The sequence below is a fragment of the Musca autumnalis genome, unplaced genomic scaffold (genome assembly GCF_047663935.1).
Source record: "Musca autumnalis isolate F117 unplaced genomic scaffold, ASM4766393v1 scaffold_2, whole genome shotgun sequence".
NCBI lineage: Eukaryota > Metazoa > Arthropoda > Insecta > Diptera > Muscidae > Musca > Musca autumnalis.
In genome coordinates this window covers 171,863,508-171,885,707 of record NW_027411755.1, presented here as the reverse complement: position 1 = coordinate 171,885,707, position 22,200 = coordinate 171,863,508, and the positions used below count along the sequence as shown (strand labels likewise).

The following is a 22,200-nucleotide window of genomic DNA, read 5'->3' as shown; positions in this document are numbered from 1 at the left end:
ATATTGTCAAAAATGTTCTGAAAACAAGGGTAAATTGGTCAAGAAGTCTTACGTCATTTTAATTAAAAAATAGCAACGCAAATTTTTTCATCGGTAATATATGTCTAAAAAGTGTTTACATCATTGCTAAATAAGAAATTTTCGCTAACATGAACTTTCAAAATTGTTGAAATGAAATCCTGGCTACGTCCCTGGTTCCACTTACTAAATTTAGAATTTTAATCAGTAAGAATAACGTTTCAAAAAATTGGACGCAATCGCGGTATTCTGCTTCCAAAACACCCATTAATGACAGAGGCCACAATTGCTATTGTATTTCCAGTTTCGGTATTCTCCCAGCTTATGACCCTACACACAACATTTCATCAAATTCGGTCCAGCTGATTCGGAAGTTTAATTTAGAATATCATGTCAGTCTTAAAGAACTTTACATACATTTAGATGGATTATAGATACACCGCATTGTTGGTCTGTCGTTTTAGTGACCAAAACACATTTTTAAGACGTTCTAGTTATTTAACCATCTTTGAAATTAGGTTTTGTCTGACTTCCCTATTGATTTCTTTGGAATTTCGGTCAATCGACGTTTAACATTATCGGGGTTGTACGGTATTCCAAAATGTGGGGTTGATCGCGCTTTCCCACTCATTGAAGCCAGTGTTTATAGTGTTCTTGTTGTCAAGCTTACTAAAATTAAGGATATTATCTGTAATTATACATTTTTGAAAAAAAGTTTGCGGACTGCGATATTTTACTTCGGCAACCACCTTTCAGGGTCAAGACAGTGATTACCGTAGTATTGCAAACAATTGTTAAACCAAACGTTCAAAAATAACATTGATTTCACGTTTTCTTAAATACAAATTTTGTGAGGAAGGCACCCTGGTCACTCTACTGATCAGTATAAAGAAATAGCTAAAAACCTGTTCTCAGGCCTACAAACCCCAAATACAAAATTTCATCAAATTCGGTCCAGTCGTTTCGGAGGAGTTCAATTAAGAACACCGTGACAGGAGAATTTTATATATATCTATATAGATACAGATTTTATATTTTATTTTTTATATTTGTATTTTTTCAAAACTTGTATATAATTATTTCATGGAATGTCCAACCACTGTTTCCTTCCCCTGATTACTTCCAATATTTCGAAATCTTAGTTCTCGTTAGTAATGTTATTCTTAGTTGTTGTTGTTATTGTCATAATCATCATTTTTGTTTTGTTTTGCATTTTTAACATTTCTCCGACATTGGTTGCTAAGACCGTTTGTTGTTATGTATGGTTTGTTCGTCCTGCTGTTACTGTTGCCACCGATGCCCAATGATGATGATGATGACGATGATGATTTGCAACTGATCGATCGATTGCCATGCCAACAAACAGCTCACCTAAAATGAAAATAAAAAATAACATATTTTATATTTCTGCATATTACTGCTGTTGTTTGGGTCAAAAATCTAATACCTCTCTCTTTCTCCTTACTCCCCAATGGTCAATGGCTTGTTATGGAATGAGAATTGCAACGCTTATAGGTCCCATCTTTCGTGTGTGTCCCCACATGACTCCGAAAAGGGAAAAGAAGAAAAGAATGGCCTTTTTCACTCCTTGTTTGTGTCTCATGTTTGTTGTATATAACGTGCCTGTGCACAATATCTCAGTAAATAATGACCGCTCATAAATAATAATCGGCTAACAAATGTGTAATGATTTACTTTTTTGTTTTTGTTGGAAACAAAAGTTCCTCTTTTTTTGTTTCGTGGTCAAGTTTACTATTTTCCTTGCACCTTTGTCGTGAGAGAAACTAACACAAATGAACCAAAAAAAGCTTTTAGAAGTGCCACAGATCAATCATTTCCATTGGAAATTAGAATATATTTTGTTAAACGTCCATCTCATTTTTCTCTTGAAAATATCAAACCCTAATATATTCACCACTTTTTAATTATTATCATTTGTAATCTCCTGATTAATCTTTACTCGAACATAATTTTTATGGCCTAATGAACCTGGCATTTTATGTTCTTCTTAATAAATTTGATTGAATTTTTATGAAATATAATTTCAAAAAACCCATGTAAGAGGCACTATTTGCTCCACACCAGCAAATGTTTTTTTTCTTTTTGACAAATGAAATTAAGACGATTGCATAAGAAGAAGAAAAGGCAAATAAGCATTCTTCTTCCTCTTGTAAAACAAATGAATGAAATCAATCAATCAATTTGTTGCTTAATTCAACTGAGCCAAGAGTCACTAACCCAAAGTGCAGCAGCAGCAGCAAACAAAAGACTTAAGCAACAAACCTGATCAACGGCGACAGCAGTAGTAGATCAACGTCAGCATGGTGCTGGGTTTCTGGCTAACTGGCTGGCTGGCTTCATCATCATTCGTGTGTCAATCGTATGTAGATATGTAAGCACATTGCCAGAACCACCACAAATGATCTTTAACTGTAATTGATTTATGATTTCATTTAACATTTCACTGATGCAACAACAACGAACAGCCAATAACAACAATATAAATATGAATATGAATGCTAAGATACCAAAACTTTTGCTTGTAGGAAAACCTGAATGAGAAAAAAAAATAAGAAAAAGAAAAAAGAACAAACAAAAATATGAACTCAGTATGCAAAGACACTCACTCACATGTGGTTTTTGAATAAAAGTCAAAGTCAAAGACCAAATTATTCAAAACAACCAAAGAAATCCCGACTTCAGACAATCACAAAATAAACAAGACTAACAATAAGCAACAAAATCAACAATACTTTTGCCATTCGTTATACCGCAAACGACATGTAAAACACACTACCAAAGAAGGACGATGAATAATCAGGAGGATGCCAAACAAAGCCACAAAAAAGTAGGCAGTCTGTGTCGACTTTTTTTTTGGCATGGTTAAATATTAAAATATTTTTTTGTTTTGGTGCAGGAACACGAATTTTCAAAATACAGTTTCGTTTAGTGAAGTTATCACTGAGAGTTATGGCGACTGAATGTTTATGCGAGTTTTCACTATTCGTTTGTTTATTGACTAGTTGCCTGGTCGGTGGCTACCTAGTTGAAATAAGAATTGGGTCAATATTGTGATATTTCTGCCAAATATGAAAAAAAACACACACACAGTTTATGTGTTTATGCAAAATAGAAAATTGTCGATTTAAATTGTGTGAGTATTTAGGAGGAAGTATTGAAAGTACGAATGCCTTGATAAACATGAACAGTTGACAAAAAAATGTTCAAAACCCATATACACCTCCACTATTGCGCTTTAATCCAAATTATGTTTCATAGTAGTTGTTGTTGTTTTACTACCTAATCTAGCTGTGGGTCTATCTTCAGTATTAGGACAGTCACATTCCTAAAACTGTAGATATACCCAGAGCTAGATTACACAGAAAAACAAAAAACAACTCGATGGGCTGTAACCACATAGCTATTGGAGTTAGTTGAGTAAGTTTGACTGGGTAGTTCAAAAAGTGCAGTGTGTCGTGTGGGCCTGTGACTCATGTTGGACAGATGTTTTGTACGGTGTCATCAATCCTTGCCCAATAGGAATTTAGACGGCAACAACATACCGAACGTAGTTGAGACAAACTACTTTGTTTTGTTGTGGCATCCAATGCTCCTCACCTGCAATAGATGAGGACCCATTCACACGTCAGTTGTTTGTGGCATCTGCGACTGCATCTGTCTGATAGATTGCTGATCTTGGGGTTTTCTTTTGTAATTTTGGAACTCTCTTTCTAGGCAATGAAGATCACTCCTGACATGCCTGGGTTTGGGGGCCGGCGTGGATTGTGTGTCACTTCCATCATATTCTGAATAGGATGGCTCTCACGGTAACACCAGAACAAATACTGCAACGAGAGCATGCTATTGAGTTGCTGTATTGGAAGAATCTTTGTCTAATCATCTACAGGAGAATTCAGGAAGTCTTCTCAAGGGGTCTTCTGTCGCTTTGAAGAAATCAAAAGGTCTTCTGTTGGCTATAGCAGACCTCTAGATGTGTTTGTGTTGTCTACAGAAGACTTACATAGGCTTTCTATTGTCTACAAAAGGCCTCAGGGAGTCTTCTGTTGTCCTTAGGAGACTACAGAAGGTCTTCTGTTGTCTATAAAAGACATCCAGAGATTTTTTGTCGCTTTAGAAGACCTCCAGAAAGCCCCAACAGGTTTTCTGTTTTCTATGGAAAACTTCGAGAGTTTTGAGAAGACCTCAAGAGGCTTTCTGTTATCTATAAAATAACTCGATAGGTCTTCCGCCGTTTTGAAGACCTCCAGAAGATCTTCTGTTGCCTATAGAACCTACAGAGGTCTTTTGTTGTCTATTAAAGACCTCAAAAGTTATTTTTGAAGCCTCATGAATAATTTTGTTGTCTACAGATGACCTCAATGGATTTTCTATTGTCCATAGTAAACCTCAACAGGTCTTCTGTTGTCTCTGGAAACCATCAAGAGGTCTTCTGTCGCCTTGAGGAAATCAAGAGATCTTCTGTTGCTTATGGCAAACCTCCAGAGGACTTCTGTTGTCTGTTAAAGATCTGAGGAGGTCTTCTGTCGATTTAAAGGAGGTCTTCTGCTGTCTACAGAATACTTCCAGAGGTCTTCTTGTGTCTATAGAAGATCTCCGAAGGTCTTCTGTTGCCTACAGAGGGCCTCCAGAGGTCTTCTGTTTTCTATTAAAGACCTGAGGTGGTCTTCTCTCTCTTTGAAGAGGTCTTCTGCTGTATACAGAAGACTTCCATAGGTTTACTAGTGTCTATAGAAGATCTCCGGAGGCCTTCTGTTGTCTATAAAAGACATCCATAGATCTTTTGCCGCTTTAGAAGACCTACAGAAAGCCCCAATAGGTTTTCTGAGGTTTGAGAAGACCTCAAGGGGCCTTCTGTTATCTATAAAATAACTCAATAGGTCTTCCGCCGCTTTTAAGACCTCCAGGAGGTCTCCTGTTGCCTATAGAAGACCTCCAGAAGTCTTTTGTTGTCTATTAAACACCTGAGGAGGTCTTCTGTCGCATTGAATGAGGTCTTCTGCTATCTATAGAAGAACTCTAGAGTTCTTCTGTTATCTATAGAAGACCTTAGGATGTCTTCTGTTGTCTATAGAAGACCCACAGATGCTTTCTGTTGTCTATAAACTGCACTGGCTCCGCATAGCTTATCACATATTGACCTATCGCGTTATATGTGGTTAACAAAGTTTCTTTATCTGCCGTAGCCGTAGATTTAGTGGCAAATGTTTGCTTATTCCTCGCGTGGAAAAAGGTGGTAAGAACAGTCAAATAAGAGATCAGCCTATCACAAATGACATCAAGGAAGGTACCTGACGCAAAAGATCGTACAATCAACCGCTTACGTTACGATCTCAATGTCGTCTGGAGGGGTTCGAATACAGGAGAGGTGAAGGTTAAGCAGTTGCGGAGATTTTACCCTACCTTACGGAACAAACTGTTTCACTCTACGGGGTTTGGATATCTTGTTCCGAAATTCCACGTACAACTGACGTCCATACATATAATTGATTATTCAACATTTCAAACATGGCCGGATGGTTGTCTGTTCAATGTCCTCCAACAGCGTGGAGACCTTGAAAGTATCAAAGGCTTTTGATAAATCGAGCGGCACCAACACTGTCCTATTTTAGGGTAGGTAGTGGTCGGAATTATGCAGTCATCGAACATGACATCAACTCAGTTATATCCTCTACAAACCATATGAGAAACGGATATGCCGGAGATGCAACTGAATAGCTACATATATCTGACATAAGGACATTGTTATGGCCGACAACAGCGATATCGGTCTGTATGATACCTCTGTTGGTATCCTTACCTGTCTTCAATAGCGCGACCAATGCTCGTTTTCCAGATTGTCCATTTTCCAAACTTCGGGAAAGAAATGGTTAGCTAGCGACAGTTTGAGAACTTTGGTGAGATAATCGACATTTCGGATGATTTAGCGCTCCTGACGACATTCCTAACATCATTCATTGTGAATTGTGGTGGTTCCTCCTCGCCAGATAAAATCAAATACAACGCAGAACTCTGCTGCTACCCCCATACATTCCATGTACATTAGAGAAAACTTCAAGCTGCCTGTATTGAACAGAGTTGTGCAATTTGAAAGCTAATTACTCACCTCCACTTCTGATGTGATCCTTCCTTAGTACTTTTTAACCATCACTACGCTGTGAGCTGCAGTTGTCAAAAAACTTGATAAATAATTCGTCGTCCACAATATTTAATAGCAGCTCTGCAATTTTATCGGAGTAAAATTTTGATACCTGTTATGTTTTCAGTTTTTCAATGCCAAGTTTCCGAGCATAGTACCGCAAAATTAGACCAGGATCGAACCAAATACGCTATAAAAATATAGTTCGTATGATCACTCGTTTTTCGAATCGATCGGTTAAAACTGCATGCAAGCCTTCGATTACTAAAAAGAGGATTAATTAAATTTGTGGTTACTTCAGGTGACAAAAGTCAAGTATTTCTCTTTTTTTTGCAAGTTAGCCCCTATCTTATGACAGATCACCAGCTTAAGTGGTTTGTTTATCCCTCTGCGGATCAATTGGGCGTCTAACACTCTACATGAAATTATTCGGTTTATCTCAACATGGTCAATCTGCTTCTTCACGCGACATCACCCATGAATCCTTGTGAATGCTGAGGTGTTTAAACATGGTTCTGTTCTCTTTAATATGGTTTACAACCGGAAGGTCAATCTTCAGTGCCTATTTGTTACTTCAGATCAGCTGATGTTAATCACATCCCATGTGAAGATTCGCCAATCGTGGTCCCTAAGGCGAATGCGAAGTTTTCTTCTTCTTTGCCTTATTTTTCATAGTAGCATTTTTCCATTGCTTCTTTAGGGGTAGTTTACACTATATGTAAATGTCATATGACATGAAATTTTCCATTGTTATTTATTCGCTAATATGTGTAATATTGGAGATTTTCCTTACGCCATTTACTCTGTGCGTCCACAACAGCAAATATGTAAAAAAACTACGTCTCCAGATTGCCTCCGTGGGTAAATATGGAATGTTTTTATTTCGTGTCATATGACATTGATAGATAGTGTAAACTACCTCTAACGCGTTAAAGCTTCAACCTAAGATGGTGAGGGATGTTAAAGTAAGCTCTTCTAATGATCCAATGTGTGTCTACTTCTAATGAATAAGAGGATTCCTGCCATTATTTCCAATGGATCTAAGAGCCAAAACAAGTTGTGGATGTTGCGACCTAACTAATATGGGAAATATAAGGTCAGAGTTTTGTTACTCCATAAATGTAGTCCGTATGCATGCTTTCGATTTGAAAATAGTGGTAAAATTAGAATATTTTAATATTAATAATTGCTCGATCCCGACCTTCGAAATACTTCCACATTATAATTACACACATACCTACATACTTATTTTTTACGACACCACGTATTCTCAGGGAAATTCTTTCATAACATAATAATATTTTATACTTGAAATCCAACTGAACGGAGTGTGTGTGTATACAAACCAACACATGTTATGTATGGCTCGGTATGCACATCTATTTGTTTCGAATTACGGCAGTATCAAAAGACAATTTGTATGGATATCTGTTTAGAATTTGTTTTCTCTACAAATGTGAATACAATTGCAAATGTATTTCCTCAGCAGCAGCAACAGAACACCTCAGACTTGGAGACAGAGTGAGAGTGTTGGGCCGGCAAGCAGGAATAGGATAGATAACATTGAACACCAAAGTAGATGTGTTCAGCGTTTGTTTGGTTTCTCGGATGTCTATCCAAATGTCGCTTTGTCAAATTATGCGTTTTGTTCTGCCCAGGTTGGCAGACAAAACGACAGACGGACATACAAACAGACATTTAGACACTGTATATATGCCCATATGCATGTGCGAAAGCTCGCCATCTCAATATGTTTTGTTTGGTGTAAGAATCACAACAACTTGTAACTTCCTGCTTGCGTAGGTTGTTATGACAAGGGATGGGCAGGCTTAATGTAATTGCAATAAGATTCTATGACTTTTCAAAAAAAAAAAAAAAAGAAGAAAATATTTTACTGCTGCAAATTTCCCCCGCCAAGCTAGGCAGTCAGCCATCCAACCAACCAGACATGTTGCCATTTGATAGCTGTTAGATAGTTATGTGCTGTGGTTTCTTTACCGAAGTTCTATGGAGATATCGCCATCGTTGTCGTCTTCTTTGCCCAGATCTTTTTATGGTGTTGCAGTTACACATGTAAAGTGCTAAGTAAGACATGCCACAGATATGAATGTTTTCGGTGCATGTGTGTAAGCAATTGATGATTACACATAGTTGTGTATGTGTGTGGTGGACAATTGGATAACATGTTCAACACACATAAAATCACAGGAACCAAAGAAAAAAAAAAAAAAAAAAAAAAAAAACGAAACGAAATGTCATTAGAAATGAAACATAGTAGATGTTTTCATAATAACACAACATCTACCGCCATAACAGCCACCAACGAAGGAGTTTGAAATTACAACATGAAAGGAATATAAAATATGAGTCAATATTTTAGAGACACATAGCTATGAATTCCATAGGAAAATTTTATTGGGTAAATGTCAAGACAACAACAATGTTGAGGAACAAGCCATCATAATTTGATGAAAAATCTCTACTCCACGCTTATGTATATGACCATGAGGCTCGAAAAATTATTTTAAAAAGTCCACGTTTAAGGTCTATATAAAGCTCTAAAAAATCTAAAAAAATCCACTTTTAGGTGGCTATAAAATATGCTTTAAAAATCCGCGCTTGAATGCCATTTAGATGGCTATAAAAATTCCTATTCCTGGATTTAAAAAATTCCCGTTTTAATGCACTCTAAGAGACTTTAACACAGTTAAGGTCACTATTAAATTCCTTTAAAAATCCAAGTTTTAAGACGTTTTAGGTGGCTATAAAAATTTCTTTAAAAATTCACGCTTTAAAACATTCAAGGTGGCTATAAAAATTCCTTTAAAAATCCACGTTTAATTGCCATTTAGAGAATTTTAAAATTCCTTTAAAAATCCACGTTTAATTGCCATTTAGAGAATTTTAAAATTCCTTTAGAAATCCACGTTTTATAGCCATTTAGAGAGTTATAAAAATTCCTTTAAAAATCTACGTTTTATAGCCATTTAGAGAGTTATACAAATTCTTTTAAAAATCCATGATTTAAGACATTCAAGGTGGCTATAAACATTCCTTTATAAATCCTCGTTTTGAGACATTTTGGGGGCTATAAAAATTCCTTTATAAATCCTCGTTTTGAGACATTTTGGGGGCTATAAAAATTCTTTTAAATATCCACGTTTTTAAGGCTGTAAAAATTACTTTGAAAATCCAAGTTTTAAGGCCTGTTAGCTGGCTGTGAAAATTCCTTTAAAAATCCACGTTTTTAATCCTTTTAGGAGGCTAATAAAATTTCTTTAAAAATCCACGTTTTTAATCCTTTTAGGAGGCTATTAAAATTCCTTTAAAAATCCACGTTTTTAATCCTTTTAGGAGGGTAATAAAATTCCTTTAAAAGTCCACGTTTTTAATCCTTTTAGGAGGCTATTAAAATTCTTTTAAAAATCCACGATTTTAATCCTTTGAGGAGGTTATTAAAATTCCTTTAAAATAAACGTTTTTAATCCTTTTAGGAGGCTATTAAAATTCCTTTAAAAATCAACGTTTTAAAACATTCGAGGTGGCTATAAAAATTCCTTTAAAAATCCACCTCTTAAGACATTCAAGGTGGTTATAAAAATTCCTTTAAATATCCGCGTTTTGAGACATTTTGGGTGGCTATACAAATTCTTTTAAATATCCACGTTTTAAGGCCTTTTATGAGGCTATAAAACTTTATCTTAAAGTCCACGTTTAATAGCCATTTAGAGAGCTTTAAAAATTTCTTTAAAAAACCACGTTCAATAGCCATTTAGAGAGCTATAAAAATTCCACCGTTTTAATCCTTTTAGGAGGCTATAAAAATTCCTTTAAAAACCCACGCTTAATGGCCATTTAGAGAGCTTAAAAAATTCCTTTAAAAATCCTCGTTTTATAGCCATTTAGAGAGCTATAAACATTCCTTTAAAAATCCACGTTTACGACATTCAAGGTGGCTATAAATATTTCTTTAAAAATCCACGTTTTACGACATTCAAGGTGGCTATAAATATTCCTTTAAAAATCCACGTTTTGAGACATTTTAGGTGGCTATAAAAGTTCCTTTAGATGTCTATAAATATTCCTTTAAAAACCCAAGTTTGGAGACAGTTTAGGTTGCTATAAAAATTTCTTTTAAAATTCCTCTTTTTGAAAAAAATTTAGGTGATTACAAAAATTCCTATAAAAATCCACGTTTTAGGACATTGTAAGTAGCTCTAAAAATTTCTTTGAAAATCCTCGTTTAAAGGCCTTTTGAGTGTCCATAAAATGTTCTTAAAAAAATAAAATATTTTATAATATATTTTACAATTCACAATTCATTTGGGACTTCTATTTCGTTTTACTGTTTTGGTCTTTGAGTGTGGCCGAGTTCCTTCTTGCTGATTTTTTGTAGTTCGAATTGTTGTTCCTGTTTCTATTTTTAATGCTGTAATGCCAAATATCAATTGACAGTTTTGGCATTTTTACATGACATGTTTGGCGACTTGGGTTTTGTGTGTGTTTTTTTTTCTTTTAGGTCGCTTTTCTGTTCTTTTGGGAGTTTATCAGAAACAGTAAAAATGTAGGAAATGAAATGAGTTCATTGAATGATGAAGCTGTTTTTTGTTGTACTCCAGAACATATGTTTGAACCACATACAGCCGGACGTACGCACTCAACGCCATCGCATTGTTTTATAACGGTTTTGGTATTTTGTGTGCTTTGTTGTGTAAAAGGTTGTAGGAAGAGGAAATTGGAAAAGGTTGTAAGAATGAAATAATTATATTTATTATGTGTGTGAAATATTTGGAGATGTAGGGCTTTAAAACGGCAAGGCATAGAACTAATAGTGGTCATTCTTGCATTATATATGTGATAGTCGTAATCGTGACAGGCCAGGACCATTGTGTCACCTTGGCAACGCACTTAACACCCGATAAAAGTAGTGAGCTATCATGTGCCGCACGTTCCCCCACAAGAAACAAAAATATTGGGTTGGGCGCCTCTAGAATAAACATTCTACTGTGAAAAACTAAGAGAAGCACACCCCCTTAAAATTGATGACCCTCGTAGGTGTTTAAGGGATTGTGGCCTTCGAATCCTTACCTGGACTGTTCTAACTCTGTACTTACAAAGTACAAAACAGATATTTTTGTCACCGGAAATACGATGGATTGGGAAAGACCTCATAACAACGGATAAGTGCGACGCACTGTTGTATTTTTAGAATTTGTACTAAATGGAAGGTAAAAACATCTAATCATAAGTTCCACCCTGGGGGTGAAAGGCTTGCAGCAATTCGGGTAAAATCGAAATTCTAGATGGGCTCAAAGGAAGGAAATTCTTCAACATCATTTCCCCAACGAACGCAAGGACGTGCACGTGCAAAAATATATCTACGGAGTGTACGGAGCACTTAGAAAAAATATGTGACCGGTATCCAGCCTATGTTATTAACATTATGTTAGGCGAGTTTAATGTCAAAATTGGAAAGCAGAAAAACATCTGCCAACGGACTGAGAGGGATAAACTTAGCAGCGGCAAAAGCATGGAAGTTAGCAGAACCACATTTAAGCATCTCGACATTTATAAAGGTACGTTGCTGTCATCAGATCACAAAAAATAAAGAAATTGATCACGCTGTGATTGATAGAAACAATCATCGAGCATGCTGGATTTACGATCGATCCGAGAAGAAAACAGTGGGAGGTACTACTCGTTCCGATAACATATATGTTCAATGAGAAAGTAGTGCCCAATCCATGCAAGCAGCCTCAAAGGCCATACGTGGATACCAGAGGCCTACACCAAGAAACCCATGGTATCAGCAGGAGTGTCGCTGCCACTGAAGCGAACAATGCGCCATATATGGCTAGGCATTGGGAGAGAGTAGACGATTTTTCCCAGAAAAGGGTGAGCCACGCAAAGGGGGAATGTCGAAAAATCGAAATGTACAGAAATCATAATAAGGAAAGGGTGGCCTTTGAGCCCGACAACTCTCGAGTAGTTGGAATTTGGACCCATCTCATCTGCAGTAGATGGCCTTTGACCCCATTTACTTTGAAGTACAGTCTGTCGCAAAAATTAGTATACACCGTTGAAACCAAAATGTATTAGGGATATATATCACTATAACTTATTAAGAACAACAAACAATTACTTTTATTTGATAGACAAGAAGGTTGTCTTCCGTAATAACAATTAAAAATGCGCAATATTTGCATACATTAGCAAATGTACGGTTCGAATCCCAAAAATACCAAAATTTATGTCGCAAAAGTTAGTATACAACGGAGAATCCTCGTGGAACTGTGTAAAAAATTTTTGATATTTTTGAACTAAATGAAACTAAATCTGTACTTAAGATCATAAAGAGTATATTAATTGGTTTTAATGGCAGTTATAGTACTTATAGTGACAAGTCCAACTTACACTGGATCGTAAAATCCACAAAAATTGGTCATCTACAAATGCAACAACTGTAGCGACAATATTCCGAGTCTTATGTCCTGTTCATGTATTCTAAAGCCATGAAATTCTCAGAAAAGCTCTAAAGTTTCAATATGGAGTGATCTTGATAGAGTTTCGACTTGTCCTTTTTGATAAAACGGGAATTTCTTGAAGGAAACGCATACTTTTGAGGCCGTTGTCCTTTTGAAACATGTAATAATCCTTAATCCTTACACATAAGGACTTTCCTTTTCAGTTAATTTTCTCACATATTATGTCCCTTTTCACATTCCCACCAAAAATAAATAGTAGGAGAACCTCAAGTTCTGGTGTAAGCTCTACAGTGATACTCCACCACCACAGAAGAATATCATAGCTAATTTAAAATTTTAATACAGAGATTTCTCTGCTGTTATAACGCATGGATTGTGTAAAAACGTTCTGAAAAGCTGTGTTCGCTTCACTTAGGACCAAAATACAACTAAGTGGATCAGTTAGAAGTAGTTCATTAGACATTAGTAGTACTTTAGACACTAGGGACACGATAAGCATGGCCGATACTGCTAAAAGGCCGGTAGGACAATATAACTGTAGGGATTACAATGGACCTTGAGGTTCTCCTACTATTTACTTTTGATGGGAATATGAAGAGGGGGAACATTTGTGAGAAAACTAACTCAAAAGGAAAGTCCTTATGTGTAAGGATTAAGGATTATTACATGTTTCAAAAGGACAATGGCCTCAAAAGTATGGGTTTCCTTCAAGAAATTCCCGTTTTTTCAAACAGGACAAGTCAGAACTCGATCAAGATCACTCCATATTGAAACTTTAGAGCTTTAGAATACATGAACAGGACATAAGACTCGGAATTTTGTCGCTACAGTTGTTGCATTTGTAGATGACCAATTTTTGTGGATTTTACGACCCAGTGTACGTTGGACTTGTCACTATAAGTACTATAACTGCCATTAAAACCAATTAATATACTCTTTATGATCTTAAGTACAGATTTAGTTTCATTTAGTTCAAAAATATCAAGAATTTTTTACACAGTTCCACGAGGATTCTCCGTTGTATACTAACTTTTGCGACATAAATTTTGGTATTTTTGGGATTCGAACCGTACATTTGCTAATGTATGCAAATATTGCGCATTTTTAATTGTTATTACGGAAGACAACCTTCTTGTCTATCAAATAAAAGTAATTGTTTGTTGTTCTCAATAAGTTATAGTGATATATATCCCTAATACATTTTGGTTTCAACGGTGTATACTAATTTTTGCGACAGACTGTATATGGCTTGTGAGCCCATCAACACTAAAGTAGATGGCTTTGACCCCATCTACTCTACATTATGTGGAATTTAAGCCCATTTTCTCTACAGTAGATGCTCTTTAAACCCATCTACTCTACAAGTAGATGGCCTTTGAGCCCATCTACTCTACAAGTAGATTGCTTTTGAGCCCATCTACTCTACAGTAGATGGCCTTTGAGCCCATCTACTCTTAAGTAGATGGCCTATCTACTCTTAAGTAGGTGGCTACTCTTAAGTAGTCCATCTTCCCTACAGTAGATGGCCTTGAGCCCATCTACTCCACAGTAGATGGCCTTTGAGCCCATCTACTCCACAGTGGATGATCTTTAAGCTCATCGACTCCACAGTAGATGACCTTTGAGCCCATCTACTCTACAAGTAGATGGCCTTTGAGCCCATCTACTCTACAAGTAGATGGCTTTTGAGCCCATCTACTCTACAGTAGATGGCCTTTGAGCCCTTCTAGTCTACAGTAGATGGCCTTTGAGCCCATCTATTCTTAAGTACATGGCCTTTGAGCCCATCTACTCTTAAGTAGATGGTGTTTGAGCCCATCTAATCCAAAGTCCAGATGACCTTTGAGCCCATCTAATCTACTGTAGAGCCCATCTAATCTACAGTAGATGGCCTTTGAGCCCATCTAATCTACAGTAGATGGCCTTTGAGCCCATCTAATCTACAGTAGATGGACTTTGAGCCTATCTACTCTAGAGAAGATGGCCTTTGAGCCCATCTACTCTACAGTAGATTGCCTTTGAGCCCATCTACTCTACAGTAGATGGCCTTTGAGCCCATCTACTCTACAGTAGATGGCCTTTGAGCCCATCTACTCTACAGTAGATGGCCTTTGAGCCCATCTACTCTACAGTAGATGGCCTTTGAGCCCATCTACTCTACAGTAGATGGCCTTTGAGCCCATCTAATCCACAGTAGATGGCCTTTGAGCCCATCTAATCCACAGTAGATGGCCTTTGAGCCCATCTACTCCACAGTAGATGGCCTTTGAGCCCATCTACTCCACAGTAGATGGCCTTTGAGCCCATCTACTCCACAGTAGATGGCCTTTGAGCCCATCTACACTACAGTAGATGGCCTTTGAGCCCATCTACTCTACAGTAGATGGCCTTTGAGCCCATCTAATCCACAGTAGATGGCCTTTGAGCCCATCTAATCCACAGTAGATGGCCTTTGAGCTCATCTACTCCACAGTAGATGGCCTTTGAGCTCATCTACTCCACAGTAGATGGCCTTTGAACCCATCTACTCCACAGTATATGAGCCCTTTGAGCCCATCTACTCCTTTGAGCCCATATACTCCTTTGAGCCCATCTACTCCACAGTATATGGCCTTTGAGCCCATCTACTCTACAGTAGATGGCCTATGAGCCCATCTACTCTACAGTAGATGGCCTTTGAGCCCATCTAACCTATAGTAGATGGCCTTTGAGCCCATCTACTCCACAGTAGATGGCCTTTGAGCCCATCTACTCCACAGTAGATGGCCTTTGAGCCCATCTACTCCACAGTAGATGGCCTTTGAGCCCATCTACTCCACAGTAGATGGCCTTTGAGCCCATCTACTCCACAGTAGATGGCCTTTGAGCCCATCTACTCCACAGTAGATGGCCTTTGAGCCCATCTACTCCACAGTAGATGGCCTTTGAGCCCATCTACTCCACAGTAGATGGCCTTTGAGCCCATCTACTCCACATTAGATGGTCTTTGAGCCCATCTACTCTACAGTAGATGGCCTTTGAGCCCATCTACTCTACAGTAGATGGCCTTTGAGCCCATCTGCTCTACAGTAGATGGTCTTTGAGCCCATCTACTCCACAGTAGATGGCCTTTGAGCCCATCTACTCCACATTAGATGACCTTTGAGCTCATCTACTCCAGATAAGATGGCCTTTGAGCCCATCTACTCCAAAGTAGATGGCCTTTGACTCCATCTATTCCACAGTAGATGGGCTTTGAGCCCATCTCCTCCATAGTAGATGGTCTTTGAGCCCATCTACTCCAGATTAGGTGGCCTTTGAGTCCAGTAAATGGTCTTTGTGCCCATCTACTCCACAGTAGGTGGCTTTTGCGCACATCTGCTCTACAGTAGATGGCATTTGAGCCTAACCACTCTACAGTATATGGCCTTTGAGCCGATCTACTTCACAGTAGATGGCCTTTGAGCCCATCTACTCCACAGTAAATGGCCTGTGAGCCCATCTACTCCAATGTAGATGGCCATTGAGCCCATATACTCCACAGTAGATAGCCTTAGAGCCCATCTACTCCACAGTAGATGGCCTTTGAGCCCATTTACTCCTTAAATGTTAAATAATAGCTTATTCGTCAGGAAAATGTAGTTAAAATCTCCAGGATACCTAAAATCGGAAGGTCCCATTAGGTAGGGTCGGTATAACCCTATCTTTGAACCTGTGTAGACACATTTTGGTGCAAAAGTTGTGTAGTCACTGTAAACCTTAAATGTCAAAATTCGACAACAAATTCGATAAGAATATGTGGTTAAACTACTCTAAATATAGAAATTTACCCTCAACATCCTTGAATACAGACGAGAGCCGAATCCGAAAGGCGTGCAATACGACACTACTTGTAGAGAAGTTTTACGTTCAGAAAATGTCGCCAACATTGCGCTGAGAGGAATTTTTGCCACCGTTTAAAATGCCATGTTGCCTGGCCAGGGTATCAAGCCCGAGCATACAGTGTGTAAAGCGAGTCTGCTTACCATTGCACCACCGTGGCACCCAATGTAGTTAATATAATCTAGATTCTTAAAATATGGAGATACGGTAATATTGGGCTATACCACGACATGGACATATGACTACCTCTTTGGGAGGAATTCTTGTAGCCAAAGGGAACTTGAAAGTTGTTTTTAATTCTATTAGAAAATGCATTTGAAATAACTAAAATATGCATTGTGCTAAAATTCGTCGCTTCTAATTTCGTTCGGAAGCTATGGTGATAACCACAAACAAATAGACATGGCTGAATCGACATGGAATTGCATACTTGTCACGAATATATACTCTTTTATAGGGTCCAAAATGATTCTTTCGAGGAGTTATGAAGGGAATTACAAATTTAGTATAAGCTCTATAATATTGTGGAGAGCATAAAAAATAGGAAATAGTTTTTTAAAGAGATAATCTCACACGTCATCGAATGTAGTAAAGACAGTGAGTAGAAATAACTCTGTTCCGATTCATGTTTTTGAAGCGAGTAAAGTGTTATAATCCTAAAGAAATGTATCTAACATAAACCAAAATTACATATTCTAACGTTAAATACTGAAATACATACATAAAGCATACAAAAATTCAAAAAGGTGGACAAGGGAATTGGCTAAATATTTTTAGGCTCTGTAACAGCCCACACTATTAACAGTATATTTTCTTGTTGTTGGTTGTTTGGTAGGTGAACAACGTTATTTTGTTTCTATCGTTCTTTTTTGTGTGTTATGTGTCGTTGCATTTTTGCTGTCTAACATTGCGTTTTTTGGCAATAACGTCATCTTTGGTGGACCTTGTTTCTGTGGAGGAGCACAATATGGTTTTCTTTTTCTACTTTTCTTCTATGAGGTTTGTTTCTTGTGTGGTACCACCATTGGACAATTGTTGTTTGGAATGCTTGTACGCCATGTACAAGTATGTATGAATGTTTTTTGTTGGGCCTGGATGTTGAACATTTGTCCCATGGGCTACTATCAAATAACCAAAATCAATAATAATTCAAACAATTATTAGTTTTGTCCAATACTGACATTCTGCACTGTACTGTGTACTGCATCTTTCTTGCAAATGCATTCAACACAACTAGAAATATTCGTTGTTGTTTTTTGCTATTTTTGTCTCTTCAGGCGGCCATTAAGGTTTTGTGAATGGTTATCGCTTTGTGCTGGACTTATGAAGCAAATAATTTTTTTCTGTAGTGTTCGGAAGGTAAAAGGCAACACGCCTTTAGAAATTATGCGGAAACGCAAGTCACAATGACATTGCTTACATTTCTCTAACGGATAGAGGAGATAAGCAGAAAAAAATTATAAAGAAGAAGAATATGAAAAAACGTAAAAATTATAATGAATGTATGCGACATACTTTTAAAGCAACACTTACAAGTCATTACATTTGAAATTGAAGATTATTGCAATTTTAGAAAAGAACCCAGCAATATAAAGCTTGCCACCAATGCAGATATGTTGGTTTAAATTCATTTCCAGTAATTTATAAATCATCTAAAAAATTCCTAAAACTTAAACTCCGTTGTTGCTCTAGAAAATTTAAAAAATTCTAAATTGCAAAACTTTATGTCTCCAATAACTTTTAAAAATTCATTACTACTGTTCTGAATATTTATTATCATATACTCCTAAAAAATTACATACCTTCTGTTATTTTGGTGCTTTAAAAAATATTCTTAAAAATATTTGAAGTGCCTTTGAAGATCTTCTTACAACTTCACGGCCCGCTAGTGGTTTAAAAACAAAAATTCCCTTCTAAACTACCGAATAATTTTATGAAAATATTCATAGTACATACAACTACTTTTCTGAGAGCCCTGCAAAAAACATTCTCAAAAAATAACTGTAAATGTGCCACCGTGGTGCAATGGTATGCACACTAGGGTTATGACTTTTTGATATTTTTCCTCAAAAATGATTTCCTGTAGCAGGGATGAATGAACTTTTGCCTATTAATCACTATGCTATCGTTTATTCCATTGAAATATAAAAAAAGTTCTTGCACAAATCGATTTTAAAAAAATAATTTTTTGAAAAAATATATGAAATGAAAACATTTTTTTCCAATTTTTTTTTGTTGCACGAGTGAATAAATTTAAGCCTACTAATAACTATAATAACGTTTATATCATTCAAATATCAAAAAAGTCGCGAAAAAAGTCACTTTGAAAAAAATTTAAATTTTTAGTTTTTTGTTAAAAAATTATATTTTTGAATTAAAGCGTTTACGACATTTTTACGATTCTCAGAATTGAAGAAAAATAGTGAGAAATAAATTTTATGTAATTTTAATTATTTCATGTGGCTCTAAAGTTTATTTTCAATTGTATATCTGCTTACAGTGACTTCAAGAAATTGTCCATAATTTTGATAAATTCAAATTTTAAAATAATTTTGTGCGTGAGGTTTTTTCACCGAATCACCTTATAATTAAGATTTTATGTAATCTTATGGCAAAACTCATCACGCTATGATACGGGGATATGAGGTTGTAAAAAAGTCATAACCCTAATGCACACCCGCCTTGCACACATAAGGTCGAAGGTTCGATTCTCCGGCCAGGCAACATCAAAACACTTTTCAACATTTGTTCCATAAACCGAACTAAGAAAAGATCTCTAATTATCTCTGTTTAGTGCTTCGCTTTATGGAATACCGCGCCTTGTAATCTCTTCATCCACTTGTTTGCGCCATCTATTCTGCGTGAACCGCCATGTGGTCCGATTTTATACGCTTTTTCAGCGGGTTCATCATCGCTCATTCTTATTATATGACCTAGCCAAAGCAATCGCTGCGTTTCGAAACGTTTAACTATATTGATGTCGTTGTATAGCAGATACAGCTCGCGGTTCATACGACGTCGATATTCACCGTCAACGCAGATTGGTTCGTAGATCTTTCCAAGAATTTTTCACTCAAACACGGCAAGCACTGCCTCATCTGCTTGCGCAAGTACCCAGACTTCGGAACCATGCATCAGCACGGGTAGTATCAGTGTTTTGTAAATCCTTATTTTTGTTTGACGAGTTGTGGCTTTGTTTTTGAAGTGCTTACTTAAGCCAAAGTAGCATCTGTTGGCTAATACAATTCTTCTTTTTATTTTACAACTAATGTTGTTTGTTGTGATTACGGCGGTGCCGAGGTATACAAAGTCTTTTACTACCTCAAAATTATAGGAACCACCTTCAATAGTAGGTCCGATCTTAATGGGCGCATTGCGTGTCGACACCATCAACATGGTCTTCTCGCCGTTTACCACCTTCATAAAGGTAACGGTTACTTCTTTTACTGATCGTCCCATGATGTCTATATCATCAGCATAGGGAAGTAACATGTGGCTATTGGCGTAGATTGTGCCACTTCTTTTGATGTTTGCCTCTCGTATAACGTTTTCTAGCAGGATGTTGAAAAGATCACACGAAAGGCTGTATCCTTGCCTGAAACCTCTTTTGGTACAAAACTCTTCGGAGAGGTTCTTTCCTATTTTAACTGAAGATCTTGCGTCAGTAAGAGTAATTTTACAAAGCCGAATGAGCTTTGCGGGGATACCAATTTCAGACATGGCTTGGAATACCTTTGAACGTAGCGGGCTGTCGAAGGTTGCTTTATAATCGACAAAAAGGTGGTAGGTTTCCATCTGCATCTCTTGGGTCTTCTCCAGGATTTGCCGCAGGGTAAATATCTGGTCAATGGTGGACTTGCCAGGTCTAAAGGTACGGTCCAATTATGTCGTTGACCATGGGCTTTAGTCGTTCGCATAATATCCCTGACACTATCTTGCATGCAATAGGGAGAGGACTTATGCCCGTATAGTTGGAGCATAAAGTCTTATCTCCTTTCTTATGGCCGGGACACAGGATGCTCAGGTTCCAATCGTCGGGAACGCGTTCTTCCTGCCAGATGGAGCTAAATGGTTGATGCATACACCTTATCAGCGTGTCGCCTTCGGTTCTAAACAGCTCGGCTGGTATTTCATCAGATCCTGCTGCCTTATTATTCTTCAGCAGTTTTATTGCTGTCTTTACCTTATCTTGGCCGGGTGGTATACAGTCAATACCATATTCTGGGATTGGATCTGTGGTATCTTCGTCGACTTCGCTACTATTGGATACCAACAGTTTGGAAAAATGCTCTTTCCATATCCTTTGCACACTTTCTGTATCAGTTACCAGATTACCATGCTGGTCTCTACAGGAGGATGTGCCAGTTCCAAAGCCATCAGTTTGATGTTTCACTCTTTGGTAGCATTTTCGGACTTCATTCTGTCTCCTGTACATCTCGATTTGTTCACACTCCCGCTTTTCCATATCTCTCTTTTTCCGGCGGAAAATACGTTTTTCCACTCTCCTTTTCTCCCGATACCTCTCTCGTGAGCTACGCGTTGCTACTGATTGTAAAGTAGCCCTACATGTCGAATTTTTCTCTTCGGTAGCAGCACGACACTCCTGGGCTTACCATGAATTCCTTGGTGGAGGTCCCTGGTATCCAAGTACTGATTTTGCGGCTGATATGTTATTGGGACGAGGAGTGCTTTGATTAAGCATTTGGGCCAGTTGAATGGAATATGCTGTGGCTATCTGTTGTGATTGCAGCTTACCGATGTCCAACTTCCGTGGTGTGACTGACCGCACTTTGTTTGCTACGTTTAATCCAACACGCTTGATGCATGTCTTCCATCTATCACAACGTGATCAATTTGATTTCTTGTTCTTTGATCTGGCGACAGCCAGGTGCCCTTATGAATATCGAGATGCTTAAATCTTGTACTGCTAACTACCATGTTGTTTGCAGCTGCAAAGTCTATCAGCCTCATACCATTGTCAGATGTTTCACTGTGGAGACTGAATTTCCTTTCTAATTTTGGCATTAAAATCGCCTAGTATATTTTTAATGTCATGGGCTGGGCAACGGTCATAAGTGTCTTCTACGCGCTCGTAAAATATATCTTTGGTCTGTTCGTCCTTGTCTTCAGTGGGAGGATGAGCGCAAATAAAGCAGATGTTGAAGAATTTTGCTTTTAATCGAATTGCAGCGAGTCTTTCATTCACTGGTGTGAAGCTGGATACCAGATGTTTTAGTCTCCGACTAACTACGAATCCACAACCAAACTCATGCTTTGTGTCATGGCAGCTATAATACAGCGCGTCACCTTTAGGTGTTGTTGTGACGCCTTTCCCAATCCATCGTATTTCCTGTATTGCGGTAATGTCGGCCTTGTACTTTTCAAGTACATCTGCCAATGCGTAAACTGCACCTTCTCTATAAAGAGTGCGAACATTCCAGGTGCAGATTCGCAGATCATGGTCCTTAAAACGTTTGCGGGTTTCGTCAACTTTAGAGGGGTTTGTTTTTCTTTTCTTTCGGTTACTAACCCGACGCCCAAAACCAAGTTTTTAATGTTCTTATGGGTGAACGGTGGCAAAATACCCCTTAGTTGGCGACATTTCCTGAGTATTTCAGCCAAAGTGTTGTCTTAGACACGCCGTTCGGACTCGGCGATAGACTGTGCATAGGTTCCATG

At 37.7% G+C, this 22,200-nt stretch overlaps 1 protein-coding gene across 1 annotated transcript in view; it reads left to right on the top strand.

Moving 5' to 3' along the window:
• The window catches only part of LOC141394849 (cadherin-related tumor suppressor-like), an 869,985-nt gene that overhangs the window by 227,627 nt on the left and 620,158 nt on the right, over positions 1 to 22,200 (top strand). The gene's annotated exons all lie outside the window — the stretch shown is intronic.